The following is a 21,497-nucleotide window of genomic DNA, read 5'->3' as shown; positions in this document are numbered from 1 at the left end:
TAATCTATAGTCTAGTCTATAGTCTAGACTATAGTCTAGCCTATATTCTAGGCTATTATCTAATCTTAATCTTTTCTATAGTCAAAATCGTCAAAGTTATGAAAGTTTAAAATTATCTACTAAAACCCGATTTTTCAACTTTTAATAAAGTTTATTTCATAAGTATGTGTGTATCTTTTTGGAAATGATTATCATTAAATGTTTCCATTGTGTATTATATAATGTATCGATTTTATTGTTATTTTCAAACTGCTACTACAGAATGTTATTTTTGTTTAGAGCAAAAAATATTTACTTTTTTAAACAAATGTACATAAATACTTTACACTTATTTACATAGAAAAAAGTTTGTTATTGCAAATATCTGGGTTTTTTGTGTTTATATCGAAAATTTTAAATATCTGTCTGGTCGTCGTTTGTCAATATGTCCCATTGAAGATATTATCTTTTTATCGTTATATTGTATATTTTGCAATATACTTTTTTATTATTTGCAAAAAATTCAATGGGGTGTTTTTTTCTAGTTATACCCAATGGTTTATAAGGGAGTCGAAAATACTTTATTATCCCAAGTTCTGTGAAGGACTTGTCAGTTGTCTGTTTACTATTCCTAATATATTTAAAAGAAAAAAAGGATATATTTGAAAATGTATTGTTACATAAACAAGAGATTGGTTAACAAAAATTATATGGGGAAGGTAAAATTACCTTTTCTGGAATTACAGGGTTGCGCTGCTTATTGTACAAAACAGCGTAGAAGAAAAGGCATTAAATTTGACAAGATAAAGAGCATTGTAAAATTGACAGGATTAGTAAGTGTTTACAAGTAACACATATTTTTTTGAAAGTTATTTTGTATTTAAGCAAATATTAAATTTACGGATGTTGAATATCATTGGCTTAGAATTGCATATTTTTTAAAATCTGCTGTTCCCACAAACCTTCAATTAAAATAAATTTGCCTTCAATCTAAAATATCCTTTAAACTTATCCGTTTTAACTCTTTTCATTTCTCTTTGAAAAAAGTGAAGCCATGCAAATATATTTACATTTAAATGAATAAACTTTAAAACAGAATACCAAAATAATGCCAACGAAAACTTTCTCCCAAAATCACTTTATATTGCAATGTAAATATCTACAGCATCAAGTATTTACTATAATTTTTAGACAAAATGCTGAAAAAAGACAAACTATACTTAATCCTTTTGCCCCAAAAATGTGCAACAAAAAAATCTAAAGCTGAGTTATTGTGCAACAAGAAATATTACTTTTAGTTTATTTAAAGTTTGACACAAACTATTGATAATTTTAACCCACAAATTGTATAAAAACTAAAGACTGACTGAGCAAAAAACGAATTTCCCCCAAAAAAAAGAAGGATATGAAGATGCAAAACATTTACTGCTAACACATCGAGAGAAGTGGAGCAACAGCAAAAGAAACTATCGTTAAAATAAATAGTTTAAATCTCTAACGCACATGTGACTTATTCTTTGTGTTGACTAACATTTCAGTTCAACTCTTCAGTTTATCATCAAATCCTGCCATTTATCAAAGTAAGATACATTTACACTAACACTCATACATCCCAACCAGTTATAAAGTTTCCACAAACATACATAACCAAAAAAAAGAAAAACTCACCCATACATATTTAGCAAAAAATTTGAATTTGTTTCTACCCTACAGTTCAGTGTAACGGCTTATCTATTTATATATATACTTTTCAATAATAATGATATGATTACATAGAAGTACTTTAATAACGTCTTATTAATTATGTATTATATAAATACTTTCTAATTCATTAGCTAGCTTCAGCGTGTAGCTGCTTAAGTTTTTTCACACTATTAACATTGTTTTCTAATTACTAACCCCAAGTTCTTGCCTCCAATGACATCATCATGTGAGTGTAATGACTTCAGATGCTAATGTAGCATTTTAAGTCCTTAGCTGTCAACGGAAGTTTTTTAGGCATATCTTTAGAGCTGAGAAGAAGGCAGTGGTCACTATAGTGTCCCCAAGTAATCTAGAATGAATGTCGAAGTGCTTTACGTGAGTACCCTACCCTACGGTGGTCTTTTTATTCACTGGGTAGACTTAAACAACGGTCTACCATCGCGCCTGAATCCTTTAATGAAGAACTCAGGTGGCAATATCTGTTGACCGGTCCATGCACAAGCACTTTGCTGAACTATCTAACTCGAGCTATCTAATCTCTGACCATTGCTGCCCTCGTTGCTTAACTTCCGAGATGTAAAAACATCACTTCCGTTTACAACCATGCAGCTGGGATAGCCTCTGTTGATTCAGCAACAGCACCTAGAGATGAATTTGGTAGTCCTTTATCTTAGTCTTTTATGAATCGATAATTTGACAAAGGACGTAGTAATTCTAAAGTCAATAATTTCAATAATTGCCACGACAAATAGTCGATTAGTATGTATCAATGTATCCTGTTGAGATGGCAACAGCACCGAGGAACTTCCCCGAAGCTAAGACAGCATACTAAATCAGTACTTATCTCCAATCGTTCATACAATCCATTGCATTAGTTTCATTTTTATGATCAATCTAAAGATCCATTGAATACTAACCTGACAATTCCCCAGCGGTGTCCCATAACGCTATCGGCGTCTCAAAATCGATCGGTTTCAGGTATCCAGCATATGCCGCTTTGTACACAGACCTGTTCGAAGAGAGATTATCCAACCTATTAGGTATAGGATATATCAATCCTATCCTTTTTTCAATCTATGTAAGGATGTAGTCCCGGCCAGACTGACGTATTGGAAACACCTATTTTCCCCGAGATTGCAATAACACCAATGTGGTGGCTTAAACAAGGTAACATGAACCCCCGGGGATAAAAGTAATTTAGATAGTAGCGTCACTTTAATTTCCCTAATTTTATATTCCTGGATCAATTATAATCGAATTAAAATGTAATAACTTTCAACACAGTCGTAGCGCACGACCAGTATTGTAGGGCCTGATATTCAAACATGTTCATCAATGTATGTGGTTAGTAAGTATAAAACATAGGAAAAACTTCATTAAAGAGAAAATTGGTGTCAGTAGAGATTTTTCGTTATTTTAATTTTGTTGCTGTGTTTATTTTTTTCCATTTTCTTCGTTTTTTTTTTTGCATACTATCGAATTTATTTAAAACTTTTAACACTATTAAGAAAAACAAGCGAAATTAAATAAATAAAGAATAAATAAATTTCATTTCAAGGATTTTTTTTGCGAATATTTATTGATGTTAAAGATGTGGGTTAAATATGAATGTTTGTTTTACGGGGAAAAATAAGGCGAGCAAAAAAAAATATTGAAAAATAATTAATTTATATGTATGTGTTTTTATTTATTAAAAAGATAATGAATGAATTCAATACTTATCGATAAGGTAGATTATGCAATGTTTGACTATATTACCCCACTTTCATAGAGAGATCCTTCCAGGAATTAGAGAAAAATTGTACAGGATTTGTACAAATGATTCTAAAATGATGTTTGGTGTCGCTGCTTATGTTTTTAATTTAGTGCGACGAAACTAGAAAAAATATATTTTCATTTTTTAATGTTAATTTATCGAAGATCTATTTTATATATATATACAACGCTGTTTCGGTAGCAACTTCGTTGCGGTTTATATAAAGAGAACTATTTTGGTTTTCTATTCATAAGGCTGAAAATAGACTGTAAAATCCCTGTTCTATCTAAAAAAGGATATATTATTTAGCAACACGAAATCATTACTTTATTTGATAATTTGGTCATATGTACCTAGTAAACTACCATGTTAATCAAACAGGACTTAAAGAGGATATTCGTTGACATGTTTTTATAGATTTTTCTTTTCATACAAAATTTTCATTTTTCTAAAGATTTTCTTGCAAGAATAGTGTGTTTTTCTAATTCGAAAATCAACTTTAAATTTACAGTACACTGAAAATAATCCATTCGTAATATGTATGAAAAATGTTGCACATTGTATGAAATGATTCATGTTGAAAAAAAATTTAATTTCAAATGTCAGAATGTCTATGACTAAAATGGATTTCAAAAAGCTCAATTTTGCGGTGTGGGAATTCGAAATACCCCAGTGTTTGAAGCGTTTTCGTCCGGGAGAAAGCCAGGATACTTTTTTTTTGTTTTAACTTGTTTAGTAAAATAAGAAAATATTCTTGTATATTAGGAAATAATTTATTTACGAAAATATTCCTTTAGTTACTTTCGTTAAATGGCACATGCCTTAATAAAATTATATTTGTAAAAGAAAACAAAGTTTCGTAAATGTTTTCGTACTTCCGTAAATTTGAAAATAATTCGATTTAATAATATTTCGTATTATAAACGAAATTTTCGTACATATTACGAAAGGTCATTGTGGATCCTGTTATAGTTGTCCATATGACTACCCATCGCTTAAAAATATCATATTTAAAGCATCATTTGTTGTTGTGCTTTATCTTTTTAGTCTTGTATATTAAAAAAAATAATTTAAAAAACCGATAACTTCGGATATCACGACCAATTTTATAACAATGCATTTTTTTAGATTAAAAAACTAGCAACGATAACACTGATCTCTGAATAATTAACCCAGAGACCAGAGAGAAATGTGCTTTTTAAAGGACCGATTCACGCTGAATCCGAACATGGAGATATCGTGTACTGATTTTTTCCTTAATTTCGGTCTTATATTAAAAGAAAAGTGATGTAGTTGCATAGATATCATCCGTTAAAGTTGACGGATAGACAGATATCATTAAGTCTAATCAAAAAGTGATTTTGAGTAGTTTGTACATCGTTGGGTAGGTGTGAATCCTATATATTTTTGTTCGTCTTAAATAATATTTATTAAACATAGTACCCTCTGCACCAAATGTCTAACATGGTTTGAGGGTTTCGTTTTTTTTTTACTTTTGTCGGCCTCATTATTCTTTTATGGCAACACCAATAAAAAATATTAGTTTAGAAAATATGAATGCAATTGGAAAAAGATATGGAAATCTATGTTGTTCGAAATCCTATTATATTTTTGGTTTCCCTGATTTAAAAGACATCATTTAAATAATAATTAATTTTTTTTGGAAAATCTGATATTGAAAAACAAAACTAAAACAAAGTTTTATTGTGTATAGTCTATAACTTCACGTGTATAGCGATTTTTTATATAAATGAAAATATTTTTGAATTTGTTGCCAAGTGTGCTCCGGTAGGTTAGTGGTTAGTGGGCTAGTCTGGTAGACCGGAGGTGGTGGGTTCGATTCCCACCTAAGACACTGGTTAATGAGGACACAACAGGCCCGATAGAGGCCTAGGTGTATTTCTTTGGATATGATGTATATACATCCTACTTTTAAACTAACTAACTTGCCAAGAGCACTTTGGCCGTATACCTTATAAACTCCTATAGGAGTTCCACAAATATATTGTTCATTTTATAGTGATTTTAGGTTTTTATATAAATTCAAAGACGTTTGGGTATACGTTAAATAATTTTGATTAAAAAAATGCTTTGACTTATTCTAATTCTAATAAATCCTTTTCTATTAAACAAAAATTAAAATAATTAAAAAAATAAATTTATGCATTTACAAAGATAATGTTTTTTTTATTAAAAAAAAGTCATCAACTTTCAACACAAAGAAATTAAATGAGAATAAATAGAAGAAAATTTCTCTTTTGGCCTATGAAGAAGACATCGAAGAAAAAAAGGTGATGATGATGCTTTTGATGAAATACATTTATGCATAAATAAATATTTCTTTCAACTTTGCTTTAAATAAATCCATATGTGGCCAATATATTAAAAAAACCACATACACACACACAAAACAAAACACATATAGAGAAAAAATTGTATCTTGTTTATTTGATTTTATAAAGCTCATAAATATTTATTGAATTTTAAGAATATAAGTATAATATATTCTTTCTTTTTTATATATATATTTTTTACAAAAATAACACACCAACACAAGAAAAATCTTCTTCGTTGATCTGGTTTTTTTATATATTTAATATATTTTTTGCTTTATATTTTGTCGATTTTGTGTTGGTGGTGATTATTTATTATTTTTTTTTTCCATTTCACATGTGAATAATTTTCTCACAGAATTCAGAACTGTTGTTGACAATGATGACGTTGCTGCTGATAGTCGGCTGGACAGTCAGTCGTTCAGTATTGGTCAATCTGGCTAAAGTTTGTGGGATATATCAACAGAATGATAAAGGGTTTGTTGACGATCTGATAGGCAAAGTATATCTACATAAAGCAACAACAAGAACAACATTGACAATTATTCCAGCGGACACAATACAAAGACACCAACAAGTATTTGCTGTTATAATGGAATATGCCTGGCTACACTTTGCAAATTGTTAGGTTTTTATACCCTACACCACTATAGTGGGGAGGGTATTATACGTTTGTGCTGATGTTTGTAACATACAAAAATATTGGTCCAATACCCACCTTAAAGTATACCGATCGATTCAGAATCATTTTTTGAGTCGATTAAGACATGTCCGTCCGTCCGTCCGTCTGTCCGGCTGGCTGTCCATGTAAACCTTGTGCGCAAGGTACAGGCCGCAATTTTCAAGATAATTTGATGAAATTTGGACCAAGCATGTTTTTTGGCACAAGGACGAAGCCTATTGAAAATGGTTGAAATCGGTCCATTATTTCACCTAGCCCCCATACAACCGTACCTCCCGATTTGAACTTTTTATGCTATAATTACGTCAAATATTCTGCTATCTCTCTAAAAATTGGCACAAATAAGTTTTATATAAGTATAAATGATACTGCAGATTTTCGTAAGGATCGGCCTATATTTGACCCTAGCCCCCATACAAACCCCCCTTCAAAAAATGACTTAAACGTCTAAAATTGACTTGTAACCATTTGTATCGCAATGAAACTCAACAAAACTAACTGTTATTTAGAAATATATCCTTTTCCCAAATTTACCGAGGATCGGCCCATATTTGACCTATATAAAGCCTCATTTAGAAATTTTAGTTTTTTATCAATAAATGGCTTAAATATTTTGGAATTATGGTAATATTCAACAGTTTCTTTACAAAAAATAAAAATTTTATAAAAGTAAAAATTGTAAAAATATACTCATGGTGTAGGGTATCATATGGTCGGCCATGCCCGACTATACTTTCCTACTTGTTTTATATTGAAAAAGAAAAAAATTAAAAAAAAGAAAATAAAAAAAAAATTATTTGACCAACGAATTGTATGATATGAATGAATATTATTTCTGTGGGAATTCCATCACATGTTTGTTAATTATAAAAACAAAGTGAATTTTTGGGTGTTTTTCTTTTATTTTTTTACTTAAGACATAAGATAAACCTTTAAAATATGATTTGAGGAATAGGACGAAGTGCAAAAAACAAACTTAATTTTACTGTAAAACATGTTAAACAAAATTGACCTCAATAATTCAATATCAAGTTATTAATAAAACGAATTTTTACAAGAAACTTTTCTATTTTTAAAAAGTTATATTTTTCTGTAAATTTTTTAGCAGTTAGTAAAATTTGTCCCAATTTTTTATTAAAAAAAATACAAAGTATATTAAAATGTTTAAAATTTAATCATAAAATATGAACAAAAGTTTTCATATAGTTACTACTTGACTGTATGGAAATGTTTTTTTTTTTTGTATTTGTTAAAACATATAAATTTTCCACTTATATAAATTTGGTGTAAACTAGCAAAAACGCCGAAGAGATACTTCAACACTTTCATTTTATATCAATCGTGTGTGCTAAACCCATGTTGCGTAACTATATGACGTTTTTTTTATTAAAAAATAAATAAAAAACAAGTAAGAAAATATAGTCGGGCGAAGCCTACCATATAATACCCTATACTTGTTAAAAAAATAAAATGTTGTTTAGTTTTCATAACAAAGTATTAAGTTGAATTGTATCTTGTCTCAGATATACTTCAGCCACTTATTGTTGAATAAAACTGTGGACATTTAAGTAAAATTTTGAAGGGGGCTTTTTATAGGGGCTAGGGTCAGATGAGGCCTTATAATTATTAAATTCAGGAAAATCATAAAGGCTAGTATAGAACTTTGTTTTGCAAATTTTGCCGAGATACGAGTATATTAAACATAATTTTGAACTTAAAAGCTCTCTTCGGATGGGGCAGTTGTATGGAGGCTAGGTGAAATAATGAATTTTCAATAGAATTTGTCTCCGGCATCGTAGAAGATTATGTACTGAATTTCATTGAATTATCTTCAAAATTGCGAACTGTAGTTTGATAACAAGGTTTACAAGGACGGACGGACGGACGACATATCTAAATCGACTGAGGTGGGTATCCGACCAATATTATTGTGCATTACAAATATCAGCACAAACCCAAACCACTAAAGTGGTGTAGGGTATAAACACCGTATCCAAATATACGAAAATCCTAGAAAAATTAAAAACCATATAATTGTCTTAATCTATAAAGTGTATACGACATTAAGATAGCGCCAGGTTCCTTTTTCTGTAGGAATACCTTTTAAAGAAAAATAAAAATATTTTTAAACAAGTCTAGCATGACCGATCATAATATACCCTTATGTAGTGATTATGTTAAAAAAGTGATTATTTTTTTTTTTAATAAAACATTAATTATTATTTTAAAAATTGCGATATGTAGACAGACGGACGGACTTAGCTAAATCGGTTCAGGAAGTGATTCTGAGTAGGGTACTATAGTTGAAACGAAAAGTCGACCTTTTGCATTTATTTAAAAGTCGACGTTTCGACTTTTTATGCAAAGTCAATTTTTTTACTTTTAGACTATTCGACTTTTAGTATTTTATAAATAGTCGACTTATTCCGACTTTTGAACCTTTTCCGACTTTTGGACTTTTTCCGACCTTTCGATTTTTTTTTAATTTTAACTTTTTTCGACTTTTTGACTATTTTCGATTTTTTCGACTATTTTTCTACTATTTTCGACTTTTTCCGATTTTTTACGACTTGCCGATTTTTTTCGACTTTTATATACAAAGTCGATTTTTTTTCATAGACGATAGTCGAGTTATCGACTTTTTTTGGAACAAAATAGTCAACTTAGACTTTTCGACAAAAAGTCGATTGTTCGAATGTCGATTTATAGGACCCTAATTCTGAGCTGATTGCTATAGTATAAGAAGAAATATTTTAGAAATATCAAATGTCCGACAAAATTATTGAAATTAATATATACAACTATTGATCAGAAAATTGATTTCAACAGATTTTTTTGCAGGCTTTAAAATAGTTTTTCAATTTTTATTTTCTTTAAGAAATAGTGTAAATATTATTTGTTTAAAAAATTAACTGTTTTAAAGGACTTTAAGTGTGAACGTGTATGAGTGCTAAAATTATAACTGAGAATAGCAAAAGTTTTTTTTTTCACAAAAAAAAAAAAGATTTAATTATATATTATACAATACAATGCCGAAAACGTTAAAGCACATGTTATATGAAGTTATTACTAAAAATATCTAAAAATATTTAAATATTGTCTTAAATGTTTTGTTATAATTTATATTCTTCTTCTACAATTAACGCTTTACAATTTCCCTTTTCAATACTGTATTTAAGAATTGATTTAATTTATGTTTGTTTAGTGTGTGGTTTGAAGTAATATATTCACTTGTTGCTTAAATAATAAATTTATCTTCTCTAAACAGATACTTTTTTGTTAAATAAATACTCTTGTGTGCTTATAAATCCAAAAAATAATTTTAAAAAAGTTTTTAGCCATTATGATTACATAAAACAATTTTCTCTACTTGAAAGTAGACAACAGTGAAATGCTTTTAGTTACATAAAAATTTAATTGCTAACAATTACTTTTTTAACTTTTTTATGTTTCTACCAAAATTAAGTTAATTTACAAAAATAGATAAAGTTAAAATATTTTTTTACAATGCTTGTTTGAGCATGAAAGTATATTAAACATTTTTAATTAAATGTGGATTAAAAAGCGGAGAATGTGTGATAAGATTCATAGGGTCAATTGGTTAATTTTTAGAACAAATATACACAGAGTGACAAAGACATTTTAAAATTTTATACGTTTGGTAATAAATTGACACCAAAGCGTTTATAATTTGTCCATACATCCGTTGTCAAAGTATCCCAGCAAAATCTTTACTTACCCGGTAATCAGGCAAGTAATATTGGAGAAAAGTGTAAGTAGTTACTTTTTGGGTGAATAACTACTTATTTTTGTTTGACGATGACCAAAAAATAACTGGTTACAAATCTCATTACCCGACTTTTACGGATTTAAAACTGGTTTTACAGTTATTTTTTTATGTTTGCTGGTCTATTTACTTACTCAATGCCCCATTAAAAAATAATTTTATCATTCTATCAGAAATGGTTTCCACGCAAATGCAAATATCAACATTTCTAGAAAACAACTTCCAAAATCGACCTATCTAATTCCTTATTGGACATACGCTATAGACAATTGACTATAAATTCTATTCAAAAAAATTTATTTATGTTATGGATAACAACAACTCATTACTAAGTAATGTATGAAATAACTACATTACCTACAATACTCGTTACCAAAATTTAAAAATATTTTACTGGGATATACGGATAATTTAGGCGATCTAGCCAAAAGTGGTTTTAGCACATCATCAATATATTCTGGGTACATTGGAAGTTTATACAAAATCATCGGAGGTGCCTGATCGTATACCAGATACAGAATATGCCGGAAACTTTGAAACGCTGATGCCAGATAGAATGTCTTGGTCAAGCGGAACATTAGATCAAATACCAGTAGGAGTCCGTTGTTACACGGATGGCTCTAAATTGGGGGATAAAGTGGGATTGGGGTTCTATATTTAAGATTCTGAAGAAGATATATACCATCGTTTACCAAATTATAATACAAGCTTCTAGGCATAAGTACGTGAAATATATACGAAAAATAATATATTTTTACCGACAACCAGAGGGCAATATCAGGAGATTGAACTAAATCTAAGATCTATTGGATTGTAAGAATGCTTTAACTGAATACTCTCCCAGAGGTAAGGTTCACATCATGTAGGTACCAGCCCTCTCGGAAGTAGTCGGTAACGAAAGAACGAATGTAATAGCTTTTTAGGGAAGAGAGCAAAAGATGAACTAAAAATATGGATGAGAGAATCCCATAAGACCTCTTGGAAGAATGAAACAGTGGATAGAACGACGAAAATCCTATTGGGTGACCCTGATGAGAGCAAGATGAAAAATCTTCTCAAAATGAGCCAGTCTTAAGTTAGTATGATAGTACGTATTCTGAGTGGACACACATGATTACGAGCACATTTATGCAAAATTGGACGTGCGGATTGGAGACGTATGTAGAGCATGTGGAGAGGACAGTGAAACTATGAAGCACTTTAATTTTATAACAGGTGTATGGTCGGCCTCACCCATACACTCAGAATACGTATGATAGTACGTATTCTGAGTGGACACACAGGATTATGAGACACACAGGATTACATTTATGTAAAATTGAACGTGCGGATTGGAGACGTATGTATGGCATGTGGAGAGGACAGTGAAACTCTGAAGCACTTTAATTTGTAACGCAAACAGAAGCAATGCGTTGTTGTAATGACAGCGACGCAAAATTAAAATTACAACGGTAGTTGTTAATATGATAACTGGGTGTTATTTAATTTTTCCGTTATCTAATGTTAACAAAGGCAGTAAGCTCATTTTTTTCTATCGAATTGTATAAATTTCACTGCTTTTCTGCAGGATTTTCCTCTGTGTAAATATTGTTTCTGAAATTCATTGAAATCAATTTAATAGTTTAGCTAACTAAAGTAAATTACACTCGACTGTTGCTATAATGACGACAATGACCTCAAGACCGCATCTCCACAAAATCTCAAAGTCCTATAAACATAATTAATTGTAATCTATAACATATTTTGCAAACTTTAAGCAATATACGTTATTGGAATTAAAATAAATATTTTAACATAAAATATAGATTAATACTAATTAATCAACTGTCATTCAAAAAAAAGTAAGCTTTTCCTCCCCTTTTACACCAGTACTAGTAGTTTAACATTCTTTCACTGTCAATAGTTACACATGTTTCCCCAGCGTTTTAATACATCAATTAATGAAAAACTTCATCGCAACTGACCCTTTTATAAACTGAAAATGTGCTGAAGCGTTAAAATAAAAGTGTGTCGATTTTTTTTGTAGGGTGTTAAAGGTTAAATTAATTGCCACACCCATTTCATTACGGAAACATATATGTTTTGGAAATTTTTATTACAATTAATCTTAAAGCAGTGGAACTTCCATTTAAGGTTATACATATAACTAGTTTAAGCATTTCTACAATATTTTTGTTTAATTTTTTTTTTATTTTTAATGTTTGTTGTTATTATAATGATCTCCCTTTAATCTTAAAGTATGCTAAATTTATTTTCATTTCTTCTTTTTATTTGTTGATATATAAAACCTGACACATGTTATACAAAACTTGCACATGGGATGACAGGATGGTTGCAAAATTTCCTTGGTTGGTTAGCTGGTGTAAAATGTAAAAAAAACGACATACATTGGAATTCTTTACATTTTACACATGTAGATACAATTTGTAACTTTCAAACTTACAGATACATATGTACATATACATATGTATGTACGTTTGTTCATTTTATAAAATATAACAATGATTGTAAGTATAAACGTTTGTATGTTTCGTATGAACGGTATGTTTGGTGGTATTTTACGATTGATTGCATATAAAGAATGTTAAATGACATTTTCTTAATTATATCGAAGTCGGGCCATTTTATATTCATTCTTCTTTAATTTTTTTCATTTTGTAATTTCTTTTATTTGCAACATTTTTATATATATGTATTTATATGATGAACGTGTAAGAAATTAATTCATTCATTTAAACAGACATGATGACAAAATGTGTTCAAAATTTTGTAAATAAAAAAAGCAAAAAATACGAAGTGAATGACAATGAAATTTTTGTTCGTTAAATAATATGAAGTATTTAAGATACAATTCAAATGTATTTATAATATGTCTGCAATATTATATAAATACATATTTATTGTGTACTTTTTTATGCCTGTTAAGATACAATAATAAAGCGATCAAATAAATTAATAATTTTATTGTAATTATCAAAGTTTAAAATATCAATATCTTTTTAAATACAGCAAAGAGTTAACTGGAAACTGAAAAACCCTGAAGCTTGCACTATATAGTATAGACTATATAATCTGATCTATGGGCTAGACTTTAGTTCAGACTATCTACTACACTAAAGTGTATTTTCTACGCTGGACTATAGTCTATATAAGACTATTGAACTGACTATTGTTGTGACAATATCCAAAACTATACCCCAAATTATAGATTATAATACTGACTATATTATACTTCATAGGATATATACAAATAGTCTAACTAATTTCTACTTGACTATAGTCTAGACTAAAGACCTTACTGTAGTCTATTGAAATAACTATTGTCCTGAGTATAGACCAGTCAATATTATACTTCATAGAATTTATACATATGTAATCTAGTCTAATTAATTTATACTGGACTTTAATCTAGGCTGTAGACTATACTGTTGAATATATTATTGACAAGAAGATAGTCCGTGTTATGAATTGTATTGTCCAGACTATAGACTTCAGCCCACACTAAAGACCAAATGACAGATTTGACCAATGACTTTACTATATTCCATAGAATATATATGTAAATAGTCTATAGACAAGACTACAGACGACACTATTAGATTATAGACTACATTGTAGCACAGACTATAAACTTCATTATAGTTCAGACTATAGTCCATTGAATGTATAATCTAATATATGGGCTAGAGTCAAGGCCGTAAAATAATCAATCATCGACATAATTGATTTTAAATATTTATACCCACTATATATATTGATATATTGTTTTTGTCATTCCTTTTGTAACACATCGAAATATTCGCCTAATACCCATTAAAGACGATCTAGCCAAGTCCGTCCGTCTGCAGGACAGAGTCCGAACGGAAATTCGGTATAAACAACTTTTGTGAGGAAGAAATAAACCTAGCACTCTACCGGGTCTGTTGTGTTCTTATCTACCAGTACCTCAGTTGGAAATCGAAACCACCACTAGAACACTAAACATGAATATATTTATTAAACAATTAATTAAATTTAAATTTCAGTTGAATTACCAAATTTAATAGTTTTAATTATTTCTTTAATTGGTTAATAAGTAATTTATTAAATATTTCATATTTAAAGTAATTTTGTTGAATGGTGCAAAATTTTATACAAATAATTTGATTCACAGAAAATGCTGAAAATAAGTTTTAATTATCAAAATAATTGTATCAAGCAAGTTTTGCACTTGTAAGCAAAATTATGATAAAAATTACAAAATTTGTAAAAAAAAATCCAAATAACGAATTAATCAGAACAATTACTGTCAATAATTGAGACAAGATTTAACATTGATTAATTCGTTAATTGTATAAATTAAATATTTAATAAATATAACATTGATCTTTTATTAATTTATTAATCAAATGAATTAAACTGTTTGGTAGAGAATTTTTTAAAAACCAATTAAAAAGTGATTAAAATAATTAAATTATTAATCGATTACACACAACATTAAAGGAATACATTTAAATTAAAAATTCGTTCAGCATTTACAAAAAATATAAAAAAAAAAACTAAAATAGAAAAGTAGGTCACAAACATTTTTTTAAATCAATTTAAAAATTAAATGAATCCATTGAAAATTTAATCAAATTAAACAACGTGATAATTAAGACAAATAAAAATTTGTTTAAATAAAAATCAATGAAAGAGAAAAACATATTAATTGAAAATAAACTACAGATAATTTTTTCTGTGTAATTAAAACACATTTTAAGTCTTAACTGTGTTCTATTTGGAAAATTTTTTTAATTTAGTACACAATTTACACTGAATAAGCAAATGGTAATTAGAAATTTTCAATTAACCACCAAAATATTTAAACAACATTTTAAGTGTTTCTTAAAACTACCGATGTTGCACATTAGCAAGCAACAAAATATAAAACAATAAAATTTGATACATGAAATGTAATGATGCAGTTAACTAATAACATTGATTATAAACATAAACAAATCCATACATATGTATGACTAATAACATAAACTATGAATATATATACCCTATAGTTTTAAAGGGTGCTAATTTATTGACCTTGAAATTTTAGATTGTATTCTAATTACAATATATGACAAGAAGAAACTTTGTAATTTAACATATTAACATCCTCAAAGGGATATTGTTTATACTTCTAAACCATCGCTGAAGATCTCCAACTAAACCTAGATAAACATCTTTTGATTTCCAGTATTTAAATATATTTACAAAATTGCTTTAAATAATGCAAGTACTTGCATTATTAATACCGCGAACTGCAGGATTTGCCATTTACATTAAAATACGCTAACGCACATATACTCTCGCATTTCGGACAAGATAAGCCAACTGAAAAGTAGCAACATTTGTCAGTAATTATGACAGTTTAGACATCCAATAAAAAAATGTATTGCAGCAGTTGATGTTGCTTTGTTGTGCCTCTTGTACTTTGTTAACTAAAATTCATAAAAGATCCATATGAAATCCATTTTAAATACAATAGCATGGCTCTATAAACTAACATATATAGTGGGTGTTATAGAGGGACCAAGAGAAGTGAATTGAAAGTTCGCCGAGTAAAATTATGTGCCACAAGAATCGATTTTCTAAATAAGATTACAACATGTTGGAATACGACGACGATGATGATGATGGCAGGCAGGCAGGCAGCATTACGAATTGAATGGAAAATGTTTCATTGGAGAATGAAAAGATATTGTTGTGTTCATTTTGGATAGATGACGTGCATCAGTAATTATTGGTTTGAATAAAAAGTAATTTCTTTTATATGGTGTATATGTTACAAAATTTATTGTGTCTGAATAAGCATCTGTTATTAGTACTGCCCTTAGCCAATATTTAAACGTTTACCACATGTTTTTATTTTCAATTCATATTTAACGTATTTATATACATGTGCATTTTATTTTTGAATCCATCATCAGAATTGAATGACTACTTGATACCCGAGATGTGCTGCACACGATAATTGTATGGAAAGCATGCTAATTGAAATGACAGCATTGACAAGTTGCCTCTTCTTCTTTTTTCCCCCTCTTTTTTCTTTTTGCCATTTATTTATAGTTATAACAGTTTTACTTTGATGTTTTGCGCTTTAAATTCAACATTAAGTTATAAACAACAAATGTTGCATGTTTTTAGTTAAACATGAATCAATCTGTTGTTTTATTGAATTTATTAGTTTGAAGTTTAAATTATTGCAAGATAACGTATGAATTTATGGAAAAAATAATTTAACTGATTTTTTTAAACAAATTAAATTATGCAAATATAATTTAATTTGTTTACTATTTATCTCAAGAATAGTAGTTTATTTTTTATTTTGCAATTTAGTAACAAGATTCAACATTTCAACAATATATCTCCAATTTTTAATTAAAGAAAAGTGATCATAGATTGATCTTTTTGACAAGAGAACAACTAGAAGCATGGCAATGATTTTAGAATGAATATTTTAGAGATTAAGGATTTTAAATGAGAATATAAGTTTAAAGAGAACTAAAGTGATCATTAATGTTTTGTGGGGTATTTAAGGAAATTAAGAAAAATTTTCAAAAAATAATTAAAGTGATCGCTAATATGATTTTATCTATTTTATGCTTATATAAAGTACTAAATGCGATTCTAGGTTTATAATATAAAAATAGTTTACTTATTTATGAATTATCTGTTGATGAATTTCAAACTGATCATTAATAAAGAATTTTAATGATCATATAAAACTAAAATTGATCATATTCTAAAAAAAAATTAACTGATTACGGATTTTTACTGGTTTTTAGATTGGATGATTAGTTAAGAAACTACTGCCGATCCTGTGGATATGGAATCGTAAAATGATCACAGATTTTTGCCAGAATTGATCACAAATTATCTTATTTGCTGTTTTTATGGAAAATGCTGATGATCACCTCATATTAGCAAAATCTGTGAATACACTTTTAATAATAATAAAATTTTAGTGAATTTGAAATCTGAGCTAATAAGAAATTAGAGTTAATTTTAGATTTTTTTCGGTTGGATATTTGATAAATTAAAAGTGATCATTACTTGCCCCTCTTTTATGAATTGATAAGAAATTAATTTCCCTATATTTTTCTTGAAAAAATATCATGTTGTCCAAAAAAATTACTTTCACTTCAAAACATCACACTTTCATTAATAACATCTTAATTCTGTTTTAAAGTTTTTTTAAGAATTAAAAAATTATTTTAATTAATTAAAAAGTAAAAATAAATGGATTAACAATTTAGAACATCAACTTGAAAGTAAAAGTGTAATTTTTTTTATATAAATTGATGATGAACTACTGCAACAAAATCCCACACAAGCTGCAACTCGTTACACACACACACGGTTGATTGTAGCATTAGTAATGCCAACAAACAAAAACTATACTCACATATAATTGATGCCCGCAGCATGTTGCATAAAGTAGCAAGAATTTAATGAACAAAGTTGTAACACAACAAAAACATACATACACACAGAGAATAATAAGCACAGCCGCACAAACAGGTCTCATGGTGTGCAACATAATTTTCGTGTTTGCGTTAAATTGCATTGATTTATCTGATCTCCCATCGATAACCGATACATAAATCTCTTAAACTATAAAGCATATTCTTTTATATGTTTATAAAGGAACTACACCTACTTCTAAATATGGCAAGCATGATGCATGAATACGTTTTTGTGCGATAAGAAGAGTAAAAAATCTAAAGAACAGGTTCCTAATCAAGCATCACGATCATCAGCAACGTCGTCGTCGCATAGTCGCAATGATGATGATTATAATGTATAAAAATAACAAAGATCGCCCATGTTTGGTTGGTTGAGTTGTTTGGGGATTTGTTGGAACAGTTCCTCTTCATTGCTTTGCAATTCATTATGTTTTTATTTTGTTAAACTTTTAATGGAACTCTAAGCCTTAAAGGCTTAATGTTGTATAATTGTTGCTGTTGTTTCGTTTTCAATAGTCGTCCAACCAGTCGTTCTGTCTGGCTGTTCTTATGTTAAGTCTTGATATGCTACACCCTTAACTAAAGAATTGGTTTTGGGACTGGCATTGAAGAAAATCTGAAAGATATTGGTAAACAATTTCTTAGATTATAAGAAGGATTTTATTTTCATGCTTTAAGAATTTTAAACGTGAAGAAACTTTATATTTGAAATTTATTTATTATAGAACTAAGTCCTAGCATATCGGTTAAAGCGTTACAAGTTCAATTCCCTTCAATTTTATAACTTCAATATTAAAAATTTGAACTTATTGTCATTATATATAGTTAACTACATAAGGAAACTTCGTATAGACTTCTAACGTATTCTCCTTCACCAACTACTTTAATTCTTCAACTAACTTATTTATTGTTCTTTCAATATTTTTATTTAGACTTTAACTGTCTGACTGTTTTTGTTTTCCTTATTTTTTTCACTTCTTGGCATATTCTATATACGATTTTAAATTGCAAATGACTGCTTAAATGATTGTCTCAATTTTCATGAGTCTTTTACTTTTTTATTTTTCATTTTTTTTGCTGCTTTCTGTTGCATTTTAAATTAATGCAATTTCATTGCTTCCAATTTTTGAATGTATGCTCGCCCATCTACAGTTGAGGCTATAACATCGTCGTCAGCTTTGCCAGCAATTACTTTTTGGCATAATTGTGCCCTCCAGTTAAAGTTAATGTCGTTTGTTGTTATTATTGTTTGTATATAATTGTTGTTGGTGCCGTTGTTGTTACAACAATACTCAATTTCAAGTTTGCGCCAAAATCACACCATTACGTTTCATATTATTTCCATTCATTTAATTCTAGGTATGACTACGAACATACCTTGAGTATGAAAATTAAAAGGTATTTTATTTTGTTTTTATTTTTGGTGTTTTTGTTTTGATTTCCCGCCTGAGAACTTCAAAATTGTCTATATTTTAGTTGTTGAGTAGGAAGTGCATTCAATTTCAAAACGAAAATTGTCAATTTTATTTTAGTTTTAGGGAATTTAATAGGGAATTGGAAACTAAACTTGTGATTGGTTACTTGGGCCTTAGGGACCTTATATGGATCTATTGTCTGAAATGAACATAAGCAGTAGAGGTACTGAGAGACTGTTTTTTTATGAATTTTATGTAGGATAACTCTTGATGTGTATTGATAAAAAAATATTGATGTTTAGTGGATTTTAGACACATTCGCTTTTTATCGAAATAAATGTCAAAATAGTTGTAATTTATAGTTTACAAAAAACAAATTTTGAATTTCTTTTTGACATTTGGTTTGACTCTGTGTTGATTTTTTATATGCTCTTATAATTCACTATTTTCTATTTATATACTAATCTCTTCGCGATAATCAAAAAATGACGAAATTTTTGAGACCTATTTTGAAAAGATTGTACATTGAAGATGAAGATTTTAAATCGATTTTTAAAGAATATATTGTGCAAATCGTTTGAGAAGTATTCCTACAAAAAATAAATCACGGGACACCCTAACACGTAGCCATACGTTCTGCGTTGAAAGAGTAAGTCTATATAATCTACTGCCACGTAGGCAAAGTGTAAAATTCTATGAATGGATCCACTTTGCCTACATATTAAATAATACACTTTAAGGAATCAAAATAGGATTTACAGGAATGCAGATGACAAGACAATGGAGTATTCATTTATCGGCCTGTAGAGCACTCTAAAACCCTTCGCAGCTACTACGAAGGTACTATTTTCTAAGAAAGAATTTTACAATTAGAGTTTGAAAGGATATCCGGAATGACATAGAATACATACCATCATACTAAGATCGGACTTAGTCGTTTTGAGAAGGAATGTCGTTATGATCTCGTAAAGTTTTTGATTCGTTGCCTTCTTTGCTTTTGTGCTCCTTAGGTTACCTAATTCAAATTCCCTTTCAAGCAAGAAAATTTGATCCTAATTTACCGATAACTTCAGAGAGACCTGAAACCCGTTACTGTATTTATCCTATCGGGAAAATTATTTGGATAATTTATGATTACCACTTTTGACTTATTATGATGGATTATCAAGAAAATCAGAAATCTTGAAAGAATTATTTACAAATGTTTACCATCGATTTGACAGTCTAAATAGGGATGGACTAATAAGTGTCGTAGCAGATATACTCGAGCGCATCTGGAAACCCTTTGCAATTTGAAAGGGCTTCATAATTTCCATCAGGAACTAAATTGTAATTTATCTTAAAATTGTTGCATCATTTGAAAGCTGTGAATCTCTAGGACTTGACGCTTTAATACAATATCATTGGATAATCTAGTGACAGGAGAATACTATAACTCTTTATATATAATAATATGCGAAATATTAGATCAAAATTAAACTGTTGTAAAAAGTGTGGTTAATTTTTAATACATAAAGTAGTTAACCTATAGTCTCTACATTGTTTTATAATAAGCATTTCTACTTCATAATTCACCCTTACTAAACATGAACACTAAACACATACCAATTAATGTCTAGAACACTACAAACAAAGATTTCATTAAAATGTATTTTTTTCTTAAAAACTCAAATGATTCATATTCCACACTAAGATGCACATCAACTAAACAGTACAATCATACACAATATTTAATGTCAGGCAACTCATTAACAACAAATGATAATGACTACCGCACAGGTAGGTAAACAGGAAGCAACTCTATTAACAATATATTAACAGACACACACACACAGAAGGGCAACAATCTTAATAATTGTTTATTTAAGAAGCCGACTTAATCAGCCAGACAGTCAGACCAGCATAATAAACTACTATGAAGATAAGTCAATTTAAAATATTTAATATAAATATTTAAATATTATAATAAGCATCAAATTAATACTAAATGGGTTCTTATGTTTATTCCCTAAGATACATTTTACTTTAATCGATCAATATGAAATGGTTAAACATTATTGTTTTTTTTTCGTTCCCTATCTCTACTGTTGTTTTGGTTAATTTGTTTGACTTGAAATTTCCAAAAGTTCGTTACACTTTACAAATTCAAATATATACACAGATACATACCAACACATACATACAAAAATAGTGACAAATATACAAAATGTATTTATCCCCCCTATATAGTCGTACAAAATTTGCTTTGTTTCAGTTTATACTACTGATACATAGTCGTACGTTTAACGATAATAAAGTCATTTGAACCTAAATGTCAATTGGTTTTAAAGTCTGTTCTGTGATTTACATTGATTGGC

Source organism: Lucilia cuprina, chromosome 3 (assembly GCF_022045245.1).
Source record: "Lucilia cuprina isolate Lc7/37 chromosome 3, ASM2204524v1, whole genome shotgun sequence".
Classification (NCBI taxonomy): domain Eukaryota; kingdom Metazoa; phylum Arthropoda; class Insecta; order Diptera; family Calliphoridae; genus Lucilia; species Lucilia cuprina.
This window is presented reverse-complemented; position numbering follows the sequence as displayed.